The sequence below is a fragment of the Panthera tigris genome, chromosome D3 (genome assembly GCF_018350195.1).
Source record: "Panthera tigris isolate Pti1 chromosome D3, P.tigris_Pti1_mat1.1, whole genome shotgun sequence".
Classification (NCBI taxonomy): domain Eukaryota; kingdom Metazoa; phylum Chordata; class Mammalia; order Carnivora; family Felidae; genus Panthera; species Panthera tigris.
In genome coordinates, this window is record NC_056671.1 from 58689736 (window position 1) to 58700313 (window position 10578).

Here is a 10578-nt window from a genome sequence, read left to right on the forward strand (position 1 = left end):
CCTACATTCCAAGCTCTCTCAGTCAGAACCTGCCTATATCAGCTTACGAAAAATGGGTCTCTTCTGGTGAAGCAAATATGTGTCATACATGTGCATAACTTGGCACTTTCTTTCCCTAATAATCAAATCAGCCATTTGTCTTCTACATCTAAAACATCTTTCTAGGAGAACCATATTCTGTACCTACCACCTGTCTCTCACCCAGTCTGCTTTGACAGGCTGGTCTACTCCTATGTACTCATTCCTTGTTCATACTGATATCTTAAAAAAACAAAAAAAAAAAAAAAGAAAGAAAAACAAAAAACCCCAACTCATTATCTCACTTGTGTCTAAACATTAAGCACCCTCAAGTCTCATGAAACCTTCTTTGAATGCATGGGTCCTCATTAATCTTCCTTCACTGACCTTCTTGGTTACTTAGTTCCCAAACTGTAGCTTTGCTTGCATACTGTCTATCATTCTTCTCTCACGTCACACATATAGGTCTTGTCTTCTGCGTCATATTTTATCTCCTACTGCTAGACACATCAACAAATACTTGATTGTTAGCATCACTGTTTTGCTCTGCCTTGTCATGTCCTCCCATTAAATTTGTACCCTTCATGGGTCAAGGTGGTGATGGCAAGCAGCTTGAGGCCAGGTCCTGTGATTTCTGCATTTGAGGGTTCATTTTTAAGCTTGATATTGTTCACTCAAAATGTGTCCATTTGTTACAAAAAGAAGGACTTGGTGGCTTCTGACCTACCATGACTTGTAAGCACTTGGCTGGGCTAGCTGCCATAAACGTGTCCCCTGTGGGCCCGACATGATGCTTGTGATTCTTCCAACAGAGACGTGTTTCCCTTTATAACTTGGTCTTCTTTGAATATGTAAAAGCCCTTTGAGAAGGAGCACTTATTCATCCCCTCACCCAAGAAAAGAGTGAGGCTGTTGGGAGATGCTAAGTGGGATTTTTATGAGAGTCCTGAGAGAGAGAAAACATTCAGGAAGTGTGTGTGTGTGTGGGGGGGGAGCTAAAAATATAGTTGGCCTTCTTCCCAAAATTCCCGAGGGCAAGCCCTTTCGTGGGTCTAGAAAGAGTTCGCATCCCTGCTCTTCCTTCATCCCTGCAGAGCCAGAGCTGGAGCAATAAACCTCATGTCAGTAAATCAACAGAGCTGAGAGATCAGTCAGTCAGTCAATCTTAAGAGCATTCTTGGATTTGTGGATGCCTTGAGAAGGATGCTTAAAGAAACCGGGGATAGGGTAGTTATTAAAAGAGATTAAAGGGTATTAGCTAGTGCCTCAGCAAGTTATAATTAAAAAAAGGGAATGGAAAGGAAACAGGAGACTAATTTTTCCAGTCGCTGAAATTTCAAGGAGGAGTGAGCTGGCCTGTGAACCATTACCGCTTTATATTAATTCTCCTGTATGGTTAAATCTAACCCAAAGACACGTCTTTCTCAGTTGGAAATGTCCTAGTCAGTTTCACTGTACAATACAGAGAGGAGGCAGCCCGGGAGGCCAGGCAGCCATGTTAACTTCAGACTGTATTATTCTCTGAAGGATATTAAATTCTGTTCTGAAAATAAGTGAATTATTTCTAGGCCACACCCTTGACACAAGGAGAGGGAATTATCATGATGTCCATCTGGGGAAGTTGAGTCCAGGAGAAGTAAAATAATAGATCCTCCCAGAACACCCAACAGTCATGTATGTACCACTAAGCAGCCCCATTGTGACATGCACAGCAGTGATTTAGTCCCTTTGCTGGTTGTTAGGATGGCAGAAGGAAGGCAGGAGGCCGCATACCAGATGAGGTATAACAGGGTCTCTCCAGTTTTTCACTCTCAAAAATCTCATCTATTTCGAAAGTCTTAGATTTCCCATTAGAAGTTCAGTAACTTCAGACATCTCTGTTAACATGCGAATTGAGTAGCACCATGTTTCATTGATGCCATTCATCTACCCTTAAGTAAGGATTCAAGGTCTGAGAACTGTTTTTGGAGAAAGGCTAGATCATTATATTAGTGGGTAACTGATGAAATAGTGGAATAGACCCAATATTTCACCCTCATACTTCTGCAGAAGCTTAGCTTTGATTGTTAATATGTATAATTTTATTATTTAAAAAAGATCAGACAACAATGTATCTAAAGCTCTTGGTATTACTCAAGAGAGAACATTTTTTTAAAACTAGCCACACATCAAGACTTAAATGAGATAAATGTCTGGTTGTATGGAGACTTCTGGGTTTCTGGTGGATTTTTAAATTTTTAATCCCTATATTCAGGGTTACATGAATTTAGTAGTCTCATAAAAGTTTCCTAGTCCATAGCAGATTAGAAAGAACATAGGGAAAAATGACAGATTCAGAAAGTGGCAGCTGACAGTCTGAGAAAAAGAGAAAGAAAAGAAAATTTTAAAAAATTGTAAGATTTTCAAAAGGCACAGCAGTCTGAGATCAACTGTCATAGCAGCTAACATGCTTTATACGTCAAGACCCCCTCAGATATCACTTTGTGCCATTGCAACAACCACTGATTTTCACTAGGGGTGGCCGCAAGTCATAGGAAAACACTGGAATTAGATTCAGTTTCTATCCAAGGTCTAACTTCAGACTCATCTCCTTGAAGAGGTCTTCTTGCCCCACATCACATAGCTTTCTTCTTTGTCTGATTTCCACAGCACTGTGGCAACTCTGCTGATTGATCAGTGATTATTGCCTATCAATCTATGGCTTTTTTATTACACCATATTCTGTACAGCCTTGTGGTAGCTTTGCCTCCCCATCCAAGGGCTTGCTTCTTTAGGTCAGGGACCTCACCTCTTCTTTCTTCCTTCCGTTTCCTAATTCCACAGGAAGCATGTATTTACTTCTGGAAAATTCTTGATGTGTAGAATGTCTAAAAGTGAATCTAAGTAGTCTTTTCTGTACCCGTGAGCTTTTGATTGGCTGATGTCCATTTGTCTCCTTGTCTGTGAAATACAAATCTCCAAAAGTCTACTTCAGGAATGTCTGAGATACTTTTAAAAATTTGTTCTCTACTTCTCATTGTCTAGGCCCATGGCATGCTGGGTAACCTTGTTGCCTAACTACACCCCAGCAGAAACACATCTTCTTCCAAGACTTGAAGTCCCTACAGATAATAAATATATTAATGCATTGATTTATTGTTGCAATCCTAAAAATTGGACAGAGCTAATGCAAATTTCTCTCCTGTATTCTCTTTTCCGCTGTTTCTCATCTATCCTACCATATCTTTGGCCACAGTAATTTCTCCACAGTTTCTCCTGTTCACTTGCCTCCCTCCCTCACTCCTCTTAGGTCATAGTGAGTGCTTCTGCCTGGATCTCCCTCCATCCCCAGGAGTCACTGTCCTTTGCTAACAGACCCTTTACTCCCTTGCATTCTTTGCTGGTGAGGTCACTTCATCAAACTAAAGCTCATTAAAGGAAAAGGCAGAAAGGCGATTCAGCATCCTGACCCCAGATATTGTAGCTGAAAAAGCCCTTTGCCTTTTATATTTCAACCTGAATAGGTGTATGACTCAGTAGTGGAAGGATTTGTAGCTGACACTCAATAGAAGCTGCTCTCGAATTTTGACAAATCCCATCTTGAGCCAAGAAGAGAAACAGATATTGATCCTAAGTGTACCTAATTCATCTCTGCACTTGTAATCCCAAAAGAAAATGCCTTCTATGACCAGAGGGCAGTCAATATTTTTTCCATCTTGTAAAATAAATAGCAGTTATTTTGGTGTGTCTTCATGTGTCTGGGGCACCAGAAGTAAACAAAGAGTTGATTTTTTTCCTCTTTCTACAGTGGAGTTATAATAACTACTGGGTCTCTTGTTTGGGCTAATTAAAACCACATCAAATAATTTGGATTGATGTGTGACCAGAGGCAATTGTACCATACTCTGGCCATATTAGCAAGGAAGCTTCATTCTCCATGCTGGGGAGTGGCATATCTACAGAGACTTAGCTAGAGACATACAGTAAATTGCAAGAGAATTCATTTCAGGTGACTGTCTCTGACTCCAGCACTATACCAGTTTTAACCACACAGGGGAGGTGTTCGTATCAGCCAGGGGTCTACTTACAAACATGGTTTTATTTATTGTCCTCCCTCTCCTTTACCTGTGAGAGTAGAGTTAGTTATGGGAGAACTTCCAGAAGGTTAGCAGGTCAGGCCAGATAGAGAACTGTTCTGTTTCCACAATCATTCTGTATATTCCCAATCCAGATGGCGGGTCACAAGTTGTTGGAAATTCTGAACAACTGATTCGTGTCTATATTGATCCAAGCCCCACATCATTTCCCAACCACCTCAGGTCAATTCCAGCCAAGGAGCAAAGAATCTCCTTGAAATGATGCGTGTCAAACACTGTGCCTACATGTGGGCAAACCATCTGCTCTAAGGTAGAAGTTGCTGCACATTAATAATTTTTTTGATTATTACACTAGTTTCACTCAGATTAAAACAACTTCTAGTTTCTTGAATATTAGTAATAATAAAAGAAATCAAATTTGGGTCATTCAAAGCTTTGAAGAGATATTAGTTACAAATTATAAATCCTTTGATTTTAGCAATCTAAGAGAACCATGTGGATTTTCCTCAAATTTTCTCTCAGTGTTCTGTCAGAATTCTTACTTGGATGGAATATGAGCCTTATCCAGAAAGGCAATTCTGATTTTATCATAGTTTTCCAAATCCATTGGGTGCTGGACAAATAAGTCTTCATGCCATAACAATCAAATGTTTGGGAATTGTGTGCACGTGCTTCACTCTCCAGCCAGCAACTGAGGTTGCTGTTTGTTCCTGGAATGGCTTCTGCCATCAGTTCATATTAAATTAATTTCCTGGCGGGTTTACCCAAGTGTCTCACGAATAGGCCTGCAGCTTCTATGCCCCAGCTTGGAGATGTGTTTTTGAAGACACAGGAGTTTCAGGTCCCAGGCTCTTCCTGTCCCCCGGTGTAGAGATGAGCAGAAAATATGCAGGCAAAACTAAGCTAGATTGTTTCTGAAATTATAACATTTCTACTTAGCATATGAATTAATAACTAAATGTCAACAACTTTAGTAGAAATATAGAAGCCATAAATTCATTAATGTGAATGGGCAAGTGACATATTTAAATGAAAGAAATAATTTGGTGAAGGGGTAAAAGCCCTGAAAACTATATTTAGCTTTGGCCCAAAGTAACTCTGTGTCCTTAGTTAAGTCATTCAGTATTTCTGGGTTTCAGTGTGCTTGTTGTCAAATGAGGGGGTTAGGATTAGGTGGCCTCCTGCCACTTTAATATTCTGTGATTTTGTATCTCAAAGGCATGTAAATAAGCCATTTGGGAAGATTTACATTGTTTTCTTTACAACGATAATGCAGAAATAGAGATATTGGGCTTAACTCAGCATGATTAAAACTCAAGAAATATCAAACTTAAGTTGTGAATCTCCTTAGTGGATCAAGGCATTTACCAAGGTTCTTCAGCACTTTCATTTTCTAGAGTCCCAGGGATGAAAAAAAGGGGTGCACACGGAGAAAACTAATAGAATGAAGTTGTCTGTGGCATTGTATTTCATGACATAGCTAATGCATTGACATACGTGTATACTATACATACGTACTCATGAACATGGGTTATTATGCTGAAAAACAAAAAAACAAAGAACCTCAGAAAGTACCTCATGTTGTCTCTCCTTTCACAGATGGGACGATAAAGGCCCAGAGAAGAAGAGTTGTGTAAAGCCACCTAAGTAATTGAAAATATGTTCCTACTTTAGGGTAACTATTGACAATGTCCACATAAATTTATATATATTCTGCCTTAAGGGAAAATATTTTCTTTCATTCAGACATTATTAATTATTATAATAAATAGGCATGATTTACTTTAAAAAATTGAAACAAGATCAGCTTAGCTGATACTTGTCTAATTCTTTTTTTCTTTGTTTCCTTCCACAATTGCACAGGGTGTACACATTATCAGCATGTAAACATCTATATCATTAAGGCAACAAGAAAACATGTCTTCATTAGTTGTTTGTGAACCTATAATATATTCCTACCAGTAAAAAATGCATTCTTAAACCAATGCAGAATTATTTAAAAAAATTTAACATTTATTCATTTTTGAGATATGGAGACAGGCAGAGCATGAGTAGGGGAGGAGCAGAGAAAGAGGGAGACACAGAACCTGAAGCAGGCTCCAGGTTTTGAGCTGTCAGCACAGAGCCCGAGGCGGGGCTGGAACCCATGGACCATGAACTAATGACCTGAGCTGAAATCAGATGCTTAACCAACTGAGCCACCCAGGCATCCCAACCAGTGCAGAATTATTAAAGATTATCCACACACTTCAAATCTCCTCCTCAATCCCTCTAGAAGTCTGCTGTAGGCAATACGCTCCCTAGTTTGTAATCTATCCACAGTCACACAGTAAACCTAGGCTAAATCTAGATTTCTGTCCTGCCGGGGTACTTTCAGAGTTGAACTTGGAGCATGGAGCTTTTGGTTCTCAGTCTGTGTTCTCTCTCTCTCTCATATCATATCTCTTTTCTCATATCAAGCTGGCATTTATCCAACTTTCATCACTTTTCCAACATCTGAGTCTGTGTTGCTTGAATACTTCCAACAAATAGTGTCCATCACTCTAATTCCACTCGAAATAGCTAATTCCACCATAAGAATACTGTTCCTGATTTGGACCTTAAATTAGATTCCCTGTGACTCCCACTAATGTGTCCTAGTTTGTCCTCTGCTCCTTTATGTAGCGCCACCCACACCATGACGCCCCTTATATATTTGACAGCAATCGCAATGTTCCTGTCATTCCACCCTCCAGTCTACATTACTGGGCTTAGCTTTCCTATTCTGTTCTCCCTTTCATTCTTCACACTATGTTTCCCCTCCTTTGGGTATTTCTCATTGTCCTCTGGAAAAGATTATGCCCCAAATAGAACACGATTCCCTAGGTGTTCTCTGATCAGTGTAGAGTGTAAGGAGCTGTTATTCACCATGAACAGGATACTACCTTTCCATCAAGCACAGAGACTCATCAGTTTTCACTTATTGCTTTGTTAAGGGGTGATGAATTTGTTCAATCCTTTCCTTGGTTTTCTAGCAGAAGGCAGGCAGAGGAGCAATGGGCTTGATTTCAAGAATCTCTTTCCTGCTAGAACACTGAAGAGCTTGTCAATATCTTTTCTAGGTGCATTTTGTCAAACCGATATTCCAATAGACAGCCATTAGCACCTCACCCTATGCTTCAGAATCACATTTGGGGGAATTTACTTTGACTGATCATAGCTTGCAGGGATCATTTGATTCTATGAATCCAATCTTACGTTTCAAAAGCCATTTCCTATCAGTGATGATGTGTATACCCCTATGCTTACACGGATTTGCAATGAGCAGGATAGAAATGCATCTTTTAATTTTCTTTGAGGTTTGTCTAAAAGAAAGAACAGTCTCTCTCCCCACCTCTCCCTCACCCCAGTAAGAACCAGCCACTGAAGGTAAAAGATATCACACCTCCTAAAAAAATCTGATGAAAGCAAATTGACCCTATTGACGTATTGAGATGGCAAATCACATAGTTCATCTCCCAGGCCCCAGCAGTATGGATGTTTTACTTTCCAGGAATGTATCTGATTGGGGAAGTTTATTGTCCTATAGATTGTAATGTGGTGATCAGTCAGATAAAACCATCAAAGGTAAGAGTAGTTCTGATTCTTATAATAGGCTGTGGACATATTTTCATCAGAGCACCAAAGAAAGATTAAATACCTAAGCAGAGGGGATTCAAGGATATTATTTTCTTCTATGGGAAAAGCAGCGATATAGGGGGAAATATGGTGTAATAGGTTAAGGGAAAAAATCCATTTGGTGACAAGAACAGTAGATTTTATAGGAAAATATGTGATAAGAAAGAAACAATGCATTGTTTGGGACACCTGTAGTTAATTATTGCAGCTAAAGACATTAAAATCAGTTTCTTTCCTCATATATCTTCATAGACTGTTTGGCAATATTAAATGACAAAAGCTTAATAATCAAAAGTACTGAGTTAGCAAATGTTTTCTAATTTTAATAACTTCTTGTTGTAATTACCAAGTCTTAGAGTGAAATGATTTAATTAGAAAGTAATCAAGAAGTGTCTACTGTTAATTGAAGGAATTATAAAAGATCTACATTTTTAATATATTTCTGGGGTAATAAAATTAGAATTTACCATAATTATTTTTAACCCACCCCGATGAGGAATGTTTGACGTAGGAACAAAGTATTCGTTACTTCCACTTCCAGGAATGGTGTCCATCACTAAGAACATGGTGGGCTTACAAGATCTCATCCCTCATGTCTTGGAAATAATTAAAAAAATAATAATTATCAGTTAATATTTATTGAGAACTTACCCTCTGTCAGGAAAAAGGAACCATACTGTTTTATTCACCAGTACACCTTCTGAGCACATAATAGGCTCCTGATAAAGAACTTGAAATCATGTTAAATGAACACGGAACAGAATCAGAAATAAAGAAGTGTGATGAGGTCTCCAAGCTCAGTTTTAATGGAGTTGGTCTGGCTGCTCGCTCTATCATCAGAACTCTCCTGTTGGCACAGGCTTTTTTGGGATGAGTAGATTTATTTATATTTTCCCTCAATTCCAGAGTATTGTATACATTTCTATACATATCTAGTTCAGTTGAAATGGTGAAGAACTTGACACAGACCCTAGAGAACAAATTTTTTCTTTTTATCTGCTACTCATGGTTTATCCTCATGATACACAGGAATTCAAGTACTGGGTATTAATGGGTATTTATAGAATGGATGCAAATGGCATAGAAGAGAATGATGAAAAAAATAAAGAGAAGTTAGTGTTAATTATATGTAAATAGGAGTGGTGATATTGAATATTATTACAAAGATACAATCATTCAGCTTCATACTGGTGATGTGGAGTAGAGAAGGTGAGATATGCCTTTAAATAGCTAACTGTACAAAAACAGTCATTTTCATGGACACTGGAAAATTCACATCTTCACTAAACCCACCCATCTCTGGCTGTCCCTCTCAGGCCCATCACTATGATATGCCTGCCTTGCCATCTAGTTTTTAGCCACAGTGAATTACCAGGGACTTAATAGTTATCTGGGGTTTAATGACTTTTCTCTGCATCTTGGACCATCAACTCCTCCTGGACTCTCATTAATCCCAGGGGCAATGGCTTAGACTGTGATCATTATTGCTTTAACAAATACTTCCAGGATATGATGAGAGTGACTTTCCATTTATCATCCATGGAAATTCATTCTGCAGGAGTGACACTGTCAGCTTAAGACACACAAGCTATTGTCTCAAAGTTTTTTTTTTTTTTAAATAGTATTATTGCTCTCTGTATGTATTATATTGAAAGACAAAGGCTAATTAAATGTTATATTTCCTGGCTCCTTGAATACAGAGAAATTCTGGCCAACTTTCTTTAAGAAAGTTTTACTAATATTGTGAGGATATTTAGCCCTTACACAGGTAAAAGCTAATGAGAGGGTGAAAGGGATGTGGGAGGTGAAGTGTGTGTGAAGAATCAATACCTAGAAGATTCAGTATTTCAAAGAATGTAAACTCCAAAATTTAACTGACTAAACCAGAGAACAAATGAATTAAATAACCAATGTTTATCCATTTAAAAACTCATATGTTTGGGGTGCCTGGGTAGCTCAGTCTGTTAAACATCTGGCTCTTGGTTTTGGCTCAGGTCATGATCTCATGTTTCTTGAGTTTGAGCCCCACCTTGGGATTCTCTCTCCCTCACTCTCTGCCTCTCACCAACTTGTGCTTGCTCTCACAAGTGTTCTCTCTCTCTCTCTCTCTTTCTCTCTCAAATAAATAAACATTTAAAAATAATTCCTGTGTTTGTCATTGATTTTTACTTTTAGGTTTTTAGAGTCAACCTACAAAATTGTTGATTTAGCCACTAAAAAAACAAAAACAAAATAAAAGCTAAGCTCACAGTTCATGAGTGGCATCAGGTAGCAGAATTTGCCTCAGTCATACATGTATGAATTGATTCATCAAAGATCCATACCTTACAATAAGAAACATTCCAATCTAGTGAATTATTATTAAGGAATATATTAAAACTGATTAACATAAGTAACACCAAATGGAGAGTATATTCAAATATGCTCTTTGAAAGTATGATTTAAATCAAGACTAAGTCCAAGGTATAATTACATTTACCAACTCTTAGTATTTACTTCTTAGAAAGAAAATTCTAGCTCCATCATCTAATTTGAAAATCTCAGCTTTTGGTCCTAGGGCACTGTTACTTTACTTGGAAGCAAAATATTTTTACACTCCATCAGAGTCATTTGTTGTAAAGTTTACCTCCAATGTATACTCTCTCATTTAGCAGTGGCCCAGTCACTATGTATAAGGAAGAGTCTTCACTGTTTCCCTGCTTGTGCTTTTCCTACATACATATTTTTCTTAATATTGTAGACACAGGAAGAAGAAAATTTTATGGAATGTTTCTGTGGCCAGTCTTCTGCTACTCTGCCGTCACATCATCTAATGTGTAAATGATAA

The 10578-nt window shown here is 38.3% G+C and overlaps 1 long non-coding RNA gene across 1 annotated transcript; it reads left to right on the forward strand.

The window, feature by feature from the left end:
- The first annotated feature begins 1776 nt into the window (after positions 1 to 1776).
- On the forward strand, positions 1777 to 5733 carry LOC122232411. Its single transcript, XR_006209758.1, has 3 exons — positions 1777 to 1799; positions 4229 to 4404; positions 5694 to 5733. It is a non-coding gene; the product is annotated as an uncharacterized LOC122232411 (long non-coding RNA).
- Positions 5734 to 10578: the final 4845 nt, after the last annotated feature.